Source organism: Crocuta crocuta, unplaced genomic scaffold (assembly GCF_008692635.1).
Source record: "Crocuta crocuta isolate KB4526 unplaced genomic scaffold, BGI_CrCroc_1.0 scaffold70, whole genome shotgun sequence".
In the NCBI taxonomy this organism is placed as follows: Eukaryota; Metazoa; Chordata; class Mammalia; order Carnivora; family Hyaenidae; genus Crocuta; species Crocuta crocuta.
In genome coordinates, this window is record NW_027528417.1 from 1717313 (window position 1) to 1726920 (window position 9608).

Genomic DNA, 9608 nt, shown 5'->3' on the forward strand with positions numbered 1-9608 from the left:
TTGGTCATCATCGTCTGATTGCGGCGGCCAGGACCTCCAGTACTATGTTAAATACTGCTTGTGATTTGGGAAAGTTTTGCTTCCTACTTTTTAAGTTTTATATATTTCATATCAATTTTATGATTTTTCTCAAATCATCTCTGATTTGAAATTCCCCTTCTCAGCATACCCTGAGTATTCATGACATTGTCCCACATCATTCCTGTTGTGTGGCATTTGTGACCTTGTGGACTTGGAGAGACCTCTCAGTCTCTGTAGATTCATTTCCCTACCCTTCTGCTCTTTCCATAACTCATCTTGTGACTTCAGTTCAGGCATTATTTTGCTATTCATTTTATCTGTTCTTTTAATTTTTAAGATTGTGGTATTATATTCATAATAAAAGCTACCATTTTTAAGCATACAATGCAGCAGCATTTGGTCCATTCTCATCATTAGGCAGCCATTACCCATATTCATCCAAGGACTTTTTGAGCTTCACAAAGTGAGATCCTTGATTGGTAAACAACTTCTCATATTTAAAATTTTTGTTATACTATATGGAATGTATACGTACATAGTATGCCAAAAAGCTCACAAATGTACTACCTAAAAGTGACTATACTCCTATAATTTTCACTAGGTAAAGATGGGTTAACTAGGATTCTGAAACCCTCTCCTAGCCTTCCCAATCATGGTATTTCCCTTACTCTGAAAAGATAAGCCCTATCTTCACTTATATCATCATATATTCGTTTTGGCTAGATAAAAACTGATCTATTTCTCTATCATTTCACCAATACCACACGGTTTTAATTACTAGGAATTTTATAAACAAGTCTTGAAGTCGAGTAGTGTCAGTCTTTTGATTTTTTCTCTTTCTATATTGTGTTTGCTATTCTGGATCTTTTACCTCTTCATATACACTTTGGAATAAGTTTGTTGATATTCATAAATAACTTGCTGAGATTTGATTGGGATTGTATATAATCTATAGATCAATTTGGGAAAAACTGACAGTGCCACTTTGGCAAAGTTGAGTCTTTCAATCCATGAACATGGGATATGTCTTCATTTATTTAGTTCTCTTTAATTTCATTCATAACAATTTTATAGTTTTCCTCAAGTAGGTATAGTACATATTTTATAAGATTTATACCTAATATTTAGATTTGGGGGATTTTGATATAAATGATCACATTTTTTTAATTTCAAGTTCCACTTGTTCATTGTTGGTATGTAGGAAAGAAGTTTACTTCTTTATATTAACCCTGTATCCTTCGACCTTGCTATTATTTCTTATTAGGTTCAAGAGGTTTTTCTTGTTGGTTTTGTTGATTCTCTTGGACTTCCTATATAGAAAACCATGGCATCTGTTAACAAAGGCTGTTTTATGTACTATTTTTCAATCTGTATACCATTTATCTCCTTTTCTTTTCTTGTCGCCTTAGCAAGGACTTCTAGTATGACATTGAAAAGGAGTGGTTCGGGGCACCTGGGTGGCTTAGTCGGTTAAGCGTCTGACTTTCGCGGAGGTCATGATCTCACGGATCGTGGGTTCGAGCCCCGCGTCGGGCTCTGTGCTGACTGCCAGCTCAGAGCCTGGAGCCTGTTTCAGTCTGTGACTCCCTCTCTCTCTGACCCTCCCCTGCTCACGCTGTCTCTCTCTCTCCTGGAAATAAATAAAAAAATATTAAAAAAAAAAAAAAGGAGTGGTTAAAGGGGATATCCTTGTCTTGTACCTGATCTGAGTGGGAAAGTTTTGAATTTTTCACCATTAAATATGATGTTAGCTTTAGGGTTTTTGTAGATAGTCTTTATGAAGTTGAGAAAGTTCTCTCCTTTTCCTAGATTATTGAGAGTTTTTATCATGAATTATTTGGATTTTGTCAATTTTTTTTTTTTGCATCTATTGATATGATCATGATTGTTCTTTTCCTAGTCTATTGATACAGGGAATTACATCAATTGATTTTCACATGTTGAACGCACTTTGTATATGGTTTTCCCTATGTCTCTTCTCTCTTATGAATCCAAGAAGAGCTGTATTTTTAGCCGACCTACGAATCTGAGCACTTTTTCATGTTAATGGGCATTTTGAATATCTTCTTTTTTTAAGGTAAGATTCATCTTATTGATTATTCTCATATTAGGTGTCTTATGGTTATATTATGACTTTTTAAAAGTTATTTATAACCTGTCATCAGTTGCATAGGTTACAGATAATGTGTCCTATGTTTTAATGTTCCACATCTTTGGTACACAAAATTCTTACATTTTATGTAAACCAATTATCAGTCTATTTCATTGTAATTAATGCTGTTTTGGGGGTTCACGTTAATGATGTGAATGTACTCTCCTCTTCTAGAAGCTTTTACTTATGTCACCTTTTCACTTAGGCCTAAAATCTAACATAACTGATTTTTGTAATGATGTGAAGGAGTGACTATTTCCTCTTATATGTACATTCCTCTGACCAGAATTATATTTTGGAAATAATGTTCTTTTGGTGCACCTGGGTGGCTCATTCGATTAAGTGTCCAACTCTTAGTTTCAGCTCAGGTCATGATCTCAAGCTTGAGTTCAAGCCCCACATCAGGCCCTATCTGACAGGGCAGAGCTTGCTTAGGAAATTCTCTCCCTCCCTCTCTCTGGCCCTCCCCCACTCTGCCATCTCTTTGTCTCTCTCAAAATAAATCAATAAACTTTAAAAAATAAAAGAATGTTTTTTTTCATTATTTGACTCTACCACATTTGTTATACGTTATATGTCCATATGTGCTTGGGTCTGTTTTTGAACTCTATTACAGTGAAATCTCTATCTTTGAACTAATATCACACTATTTTAATTATAAAGGTTTTATAATACTTTTTATATTGTTGAGGAAATATTGAAAACAAAAACCTCCTAGCCCAGAAAACCTCTCTACAAAGGTAAGAGAAAGAAGTTGTTATTATTTTGAATACAAATTTAATAAGAGTGCGTTCTGCCCCACAGCCAATGCAACCAAGATTGCAGAGACAGAGAGTAATCTTATCCTTTGTATAGTCAAGCAGATAGCAACCATTAGATACATGTTCTCAAGGTAAATAATAACTAGTTCTCAAGTAACTGGGCTTGGGAACATCATTTGTTGTGCATAATCCACAATTTACATGGTAATTAAATTGACCATCTGTGTTAGTTAATTGATTTATACAGAAGAAAGATAAATGTCTCATATCTTCATGGCAAAAGGTAGAGGTAGTTGTGCAACTTGGAGCCAAGGCCTTCTAAAGTTAGGTTCCTATGGGATGTGGAGTGAGAGCTGGGTGGCTGCCCTTTAAGAGACAGCAGCCTGCACAGAGGCAAATTAAGCATGGCAGTTTACACAACACCCAGGGAAGATGGGAGAGAGATCTGTCCATACTGATTTCGGAGTGTGTTGGGTGACATGTCTGAAAATGAGGGAGGTGGCAAGCACGATTTTCCTCTCCAGTCCTCCAGCATAAACACAGGGCCTCTGGGGGGATGTGGGTGCACAGACACTTGCTGTGTAACCTGATAATGGTGCACTACACCCATAGATTCTCCTGAGGACTCACCCACTCCAACCTTGCAAGCCTTGGCACTGGGCTCAGGGCAAATTTTATTAAAGCTTCACATCCCACAGCACCCAGCCACTGTACCACACCCAACTGACTCACCGGACTGAGCCACCACCAAAGGACACCAGGCCCAGCAATCGCCATGCTGCAGCCAGCCATGCGCCCAAGGCTGCCCATATGTATAGTTCCCAGCCACCATAAGAGTTTGGGGGATTCTCCACAGGACTAGTGGCTCAGCACAACTTTTGCTAGCACTATCACCCACTTCCAAGTTTACCAGTAGGCATTCCCCCTCAGAATTGGCCTACCTATATCCTATGAACACCACAGAGAGCAAGCACAACCCACAAAAGAAGAGTCAATGCAGATAACTACAGTACAGAAAACTGGCTCAGACACAGCAGCAAGATGTACACAACACACATGGGATAGTCTCCTGAAGTGCCAGCTTCTGGGGAACAGGGACGCTGTACTGCAGGGCACTCCAGGACCTCCTCTTCATAAAGTCAAGAGCAGAAGACTACTTTCAAGAGCAGAAGACACAGCTGACCTTCCTAACACATACAAACTGGCACAGAGGGGCAGACAAAATGAAGCAACAGAGAAATTGATCCCAAATGAAAGACCAGGACAAGACCACAGCCAGATATCTGAGTGAAACTGGTATAAGTAACATATGTGGTAGAGAATTTAAAGCAATGATCATAAGACTACTCAATGGGCTTGAGAAAACAGCAGCAGGATGGAAGAAGCAGAGGACCAAATCAGTGACCTAGAAGACAGAGAAGTGGAAAGTATTCAAGCTGTACAAAATATAAAAAGAATTATGCACAAGGAGAATAGGCTTGGGGAACTCAAGGACTCCATAAAAACGTAATAACATTCTCATTATAAGAGTCCCAGAGGAGGAACAGAGAGGAAAAAGGGACATAAACTTTATTTGAAGAAATTATAGCCCAAAACATCCCTTATCTGGGGAAGGAAACAAGTATGTAGATCCAGGAGGCGCAGGGAACTCCCATCAAAATCAACAAAAGCAGACTCACACCAAGGTGCATTTTAATTAAATTGGCAAAATATAAAGAAAAAAAATTTTAAGCAGAAAGACTAAGGAAGACAGTAACTTCCAAGGGAAAACCCATAAGACAAGTAGATTTTTAAACAGAAACTTTCCAAATCAGAAGGGAGTGGCATGATATATTCAAAGTGCTGAATGGGAAAAATCTGCAGCCAAGAACACTCGCCAGCAAGGCTACCATACAGAATAGAAGGCCAGATTAAGAGTCTCCCAGACAAACAAAAAACTAAAGGAGTTCATGAGCATGAAACTAGCCCTGAAAGAAAGATGAAGGGGCACTTTTTGAGAGAAAAGGAGACACCCAAAGTTACAGCACAAAGGTAGCAAACACAAAAGCAGTAAAAATGAATACTTCTGTAAAACAAAGCCATCAAGGAACTCACAAAATAAAAGGATATAAAATATAACAATATATACATAAATGTGGGGAGAAGAGTAAAGAAAAGGTTCAAACTTAAATGACCATCAACTTAATATAGACTGCGATATGCAGAGGAGGTTATATGTGAACTAATAGTAACCATATATCAAAAAACACTCATAAACATGGAAAGAATAAAGAGAAAGCAATCCAAATAAATCACTAAAGAAAATCAGCAAAACATGAAAGAAAGACTAGAAAGGATCAGAGAAATTTTTCAGAAAGAGCCACAAAACAAATAACAAAGTGACATTGAATACATATCTATCAATAATTAATTTGAATACAGATGGATTAAATGTTCAAATCAAAAGACGCAAGGTAACATAATGGATAAAAAACAAGACCTACTGCCTATAAGAGACTCATTTTAGATCTCAAGACACCTACAGATTGAAAGTGAGGGGAAGGAGATGAATGTATCATGCAAATTGGGGTCAAAAGAAAGCTGAGTAGCAATACTTACATAATACAAAATAGACTTTGAAACAAAGTCTGTAACAAGACACTATATTACAGTAAAGGGGACAGTCCAAAAGAAGATATAGCAATTGTAAATATCTGCCCAACACAGGAACACTCAAATACATAAAACAGTTCACAACAAATATAAAGGAACTAACTGATGATAATACAATAGTTAAAGATCATTAACTAGGATCAAGTGGGATTTATTTCTGCATTGCAAGTGTAGTTCAGTATTTGCAAATAAATCGTGATATATCACATCAGTAAGAGAATGGGTAAGAATCACAGGGTCATCTCAAGAGACAGAAAAAGCACTTAAGAAAGTACAACATTCGGGGCGCCTGGGTGGCTTGGTCAGTTGGGCGTCTGACTTTCGCTTGGGTCATGATCTCGCGGTCCGTGGGTTCGAGCCCCGCGTCGGGCTCTGTGCTGACTGCCAGCTCAGAGCCTGGAGCCTGTTTCAGTCTGTGACTCCCTCTCTCTGTGACCCTCCCCTGCTCACGCTGTCTCTCTCTCTCTCTCTCTCCTAGAAATAAATAAAACATTAAAAATGTGGAGAAAAAGAAAACCAAAATGCCTCCACCAAAAACCTGCTAGAATCAATAAACAAATTCAGTTAAGCTGCAGGATACAAAAGCAATGTACAGAAATCTATCGCATTCCTATACGCCAATAATGAAGCTGCATAAGAAAAATTAAGAAAACAATTCCATTTACAATAGCACAAAAAGTAATAAGATACCTAGGAATAAACTAACCAAAGAGTTGAATTGTGCTCTAAACACTATAGAACACGAATGAAAGAAATTGAAGACAACACAAAGAAATGGAAAAAAAAAAACATGCTTAGTATTAGAAAAACAAATATTGTTAAAATATCCATACTACCCTAAGCAATCTACACATTTAATGCAATCCCTATCAAAACACCAACAGCTTTTTTCACAGAGCTAGGATAAACAATCCTAAAATTTGTTTGGAACCACAAAAGGCCCCAAATAGCCAAAAGAATCTTTATAAAGAAAAATAAAGCTGGAGGCGTCACAATTCCAGACTTCAAGTTATATTACAAAGTTGTAGTGATCAAAACAGTATGGCACTGGCATAGAAATAGACATATTGACAAATACAACAAAATAGAAAACCCAGAAATAAATCTATGATTATATGGTCAATTAATCTTCAACACAGCACCAAAGAATATCCAATAAGAAAAGGACAGTCTTTTCAACAAATGGTGCTGGGAAAACTAGACAGTAACATACATAAGAAAGTGGACCACTTTCTTGCACCATACACAAAAATAAATTTGAAATACATTAAAGACCTAAATGTGAGCTCGGAAACCATAAAAATCCTAGAAGAGAACACAAGCAGTCACCCCTTTGACATGGGCCATGCCAACTTCTCTCTAGGTATGTCTCCTGAGGCAAGAGGAACAAAGAAAAATTAAACTATTGGAGACTACATCAAAATCAAAAGCTTCTGCATGGTGAAGGAAACAATCAGCAGAACAAGAAGACAAGCTATGGAATGGGAAAAGGTACTTGCAAATGACACATCTAAGAACAACCTAGTATCCAAAATATATAAAGAACTTCTAAAAGTCAACACCTAAAAAAAAATAATCCAATTAAAAAATGGGCAGAAGGCATGAACAGACATTTCTCCAAAGATGACACACACATGGCCAACAGACACATGAAAAGATGTTCATCATCACTTCCCATCATGGAAATGCAAATCCAAACTACAGTGAGATATCACCTCACAGCTATCAGAGTGGCTAAAATCAACCCCACAAGACTACACAGGAAGCAACGATTGTTGGCAAAGATGTGGGAGAAAGGAATCTTCATGGAATGTTGGTGGGAATGCAAACTGGTGCAGCCACTGTGGAAAACAGTGTGGAGGTTCCTCAAAAAGTTAAAAATAGAACTACCCTACAAGTCAGCAATTGGACTATTAGGTATTTATCCAAAGAATACAACAACACTAGTTCAAAGGGATACATGCACTCCAATGTTTGTAGCAGCATTATTTACAATAGCCAAGGTATAGGAGCAGCCCAAGTGTCCATGGGTTGATGAATGGATAAAGAAGTAGTATGTATATGCAATGGAATACATTACTCGGCCATAAAAAAGAATGAAATCTTGCCATTTGCAACAACATGGTTGGATTGGAGTTAGAGTATAATGGTAAGCAAAATGAGTTAGTCAGAGAAAGAAGAATACCATGTGATCTCATTCACATTTGGAATTTAAGATACAAAACAAATGGGGGTGGCTGAGAGAGAGAGAGAGAGAGGTAAAGAAACAGATTGTTAATTATAGAGAATAAACTGATGGTTACCAGAAAGAAGAGGGTAGGGGATGAGTGAAATAGGGCATGGGGATTAAGGAGAGAACTTTTCATGTTGAGCACACGGTTATTATATGGAATTGTTGAACCAGTCTATTGTACACCTGAAACTAACATAACATTATATGTTAACTAATTGTAATTAAAATAAAAACTAAAAAACAAACAACCAAAGTTTGGAAATAAAAAACTGCCAACCAACAATAATCTACCCAGAAATATACCCTTCAGAACTGGTGTGTCAGTCATTTATGCACCCGACTCTTGATCTTTTTTTTTTTAATTTTTTAAATGCTTTTTTAAATTTATTTTTGAGAGAGAGAGAGAGGCAGCATGAGCAGGGGAGGGTCAGAGAGAGAGGGAGACACAGAATCCGAAACAAGCCCTAGGCTCTGAGCTAGCTGTCAGCACAGAGCTCGACGCGGGGCTCGAACCCACGAACCGTGAGATCATGACCTGAGCTGAAGTCGGATGCTTAACCGACTGAGCCACCCAGGCGCCCTGCAACTCTTGATCTTGGATCAGGTCATGATCTCATGGTTTCTGAGCTTGATCCCTGCATCAGGCTCTGCACTGACAGCGTGGAGCCTGTTTGGGATTCTCTCCCCTCTCTGCCCCTACTCCACTTGCGCGCTCTCTCTCTCTCTCCCTCTCTCCCTCTCAAAATAAATACACATAAAAAAATTTAAAGAATTGAAGGAAAGATTGAGTTTTCCAGACAAGCAATACCTGAAGGAGTTAATTACCACTAAACTGGCCTTAGAAATAATGTTAAAGGGACTTTTTAAAGCTGAAAAAGAAAGGAGCCCTGATTAGTAACAGGAAAATGTTTGAAAGTATAAATCTTACTATTAAAGATAGTTAAATTAGAAAAAATATTGGGGGCTCCTGGGTAGCTCAGTCCATTAAGTGTCTGACTCTTGATTTCAGTTTGGGTCATGATCTCACAGTTCATCAGTTCAAGCCCCATGTTGGGCTCATGCTGACAGTGCATAGCCTGTTTGGGATTCTCTCTCTCCAACTTTCTCTGACCCTCACCTGTTCTCCTTCTCTCTCAAAATAAATAAATAAGCTTAAAAATAAAGAAAGAATATTGGGGGTGCCTGGCTCAGCCAGTTAAGCATTTAACTCTTGATTTTGTCTCATGTCATGATCTCATGGTTGGTGGGATCGAGCCCAGCATAAGGCTCCAGGCTGACAGTGCAGAGCGTGCTTGGGATTCTCTCTCTCTCTCTCTCTCTCTCTGCCCCTCCCCTGCTCACATGCATATGCTCTCTTTTTCTCTCTGAAAATAAATAAACTTAAAAAAGTAATATCATGATGATAGCCTAATTACTTACAATCTGCTTTGAAGGTTAAAAGACAAAAGAAATAAGAATAACAAAATACAATGTGTTAATGGATACACTGTAAAAAATGTAAACTGTGACATCAAAAACATAAAAGCTGGGGAGTGGTGTAAGCAGAGCTTGAGAATGCATTCAAATGTAAGTTACTATTATTATAAGTTTAAAATAGACCATTATAACTTTAAGATGCTTTATATAAACCTCATGGTAACCACAAAGCAAAACTTCCAATGGGTACACAAAAGGTGAGAAGAATCTAAGCATGCCACTAGAAATAATCATGAAATCACGAAGAGAGGAAGAGAAGGAACAAAGTAATTGCAAAACAGCCAAAAAAAAAAAAAAAAAAAAAAAAAAAAAA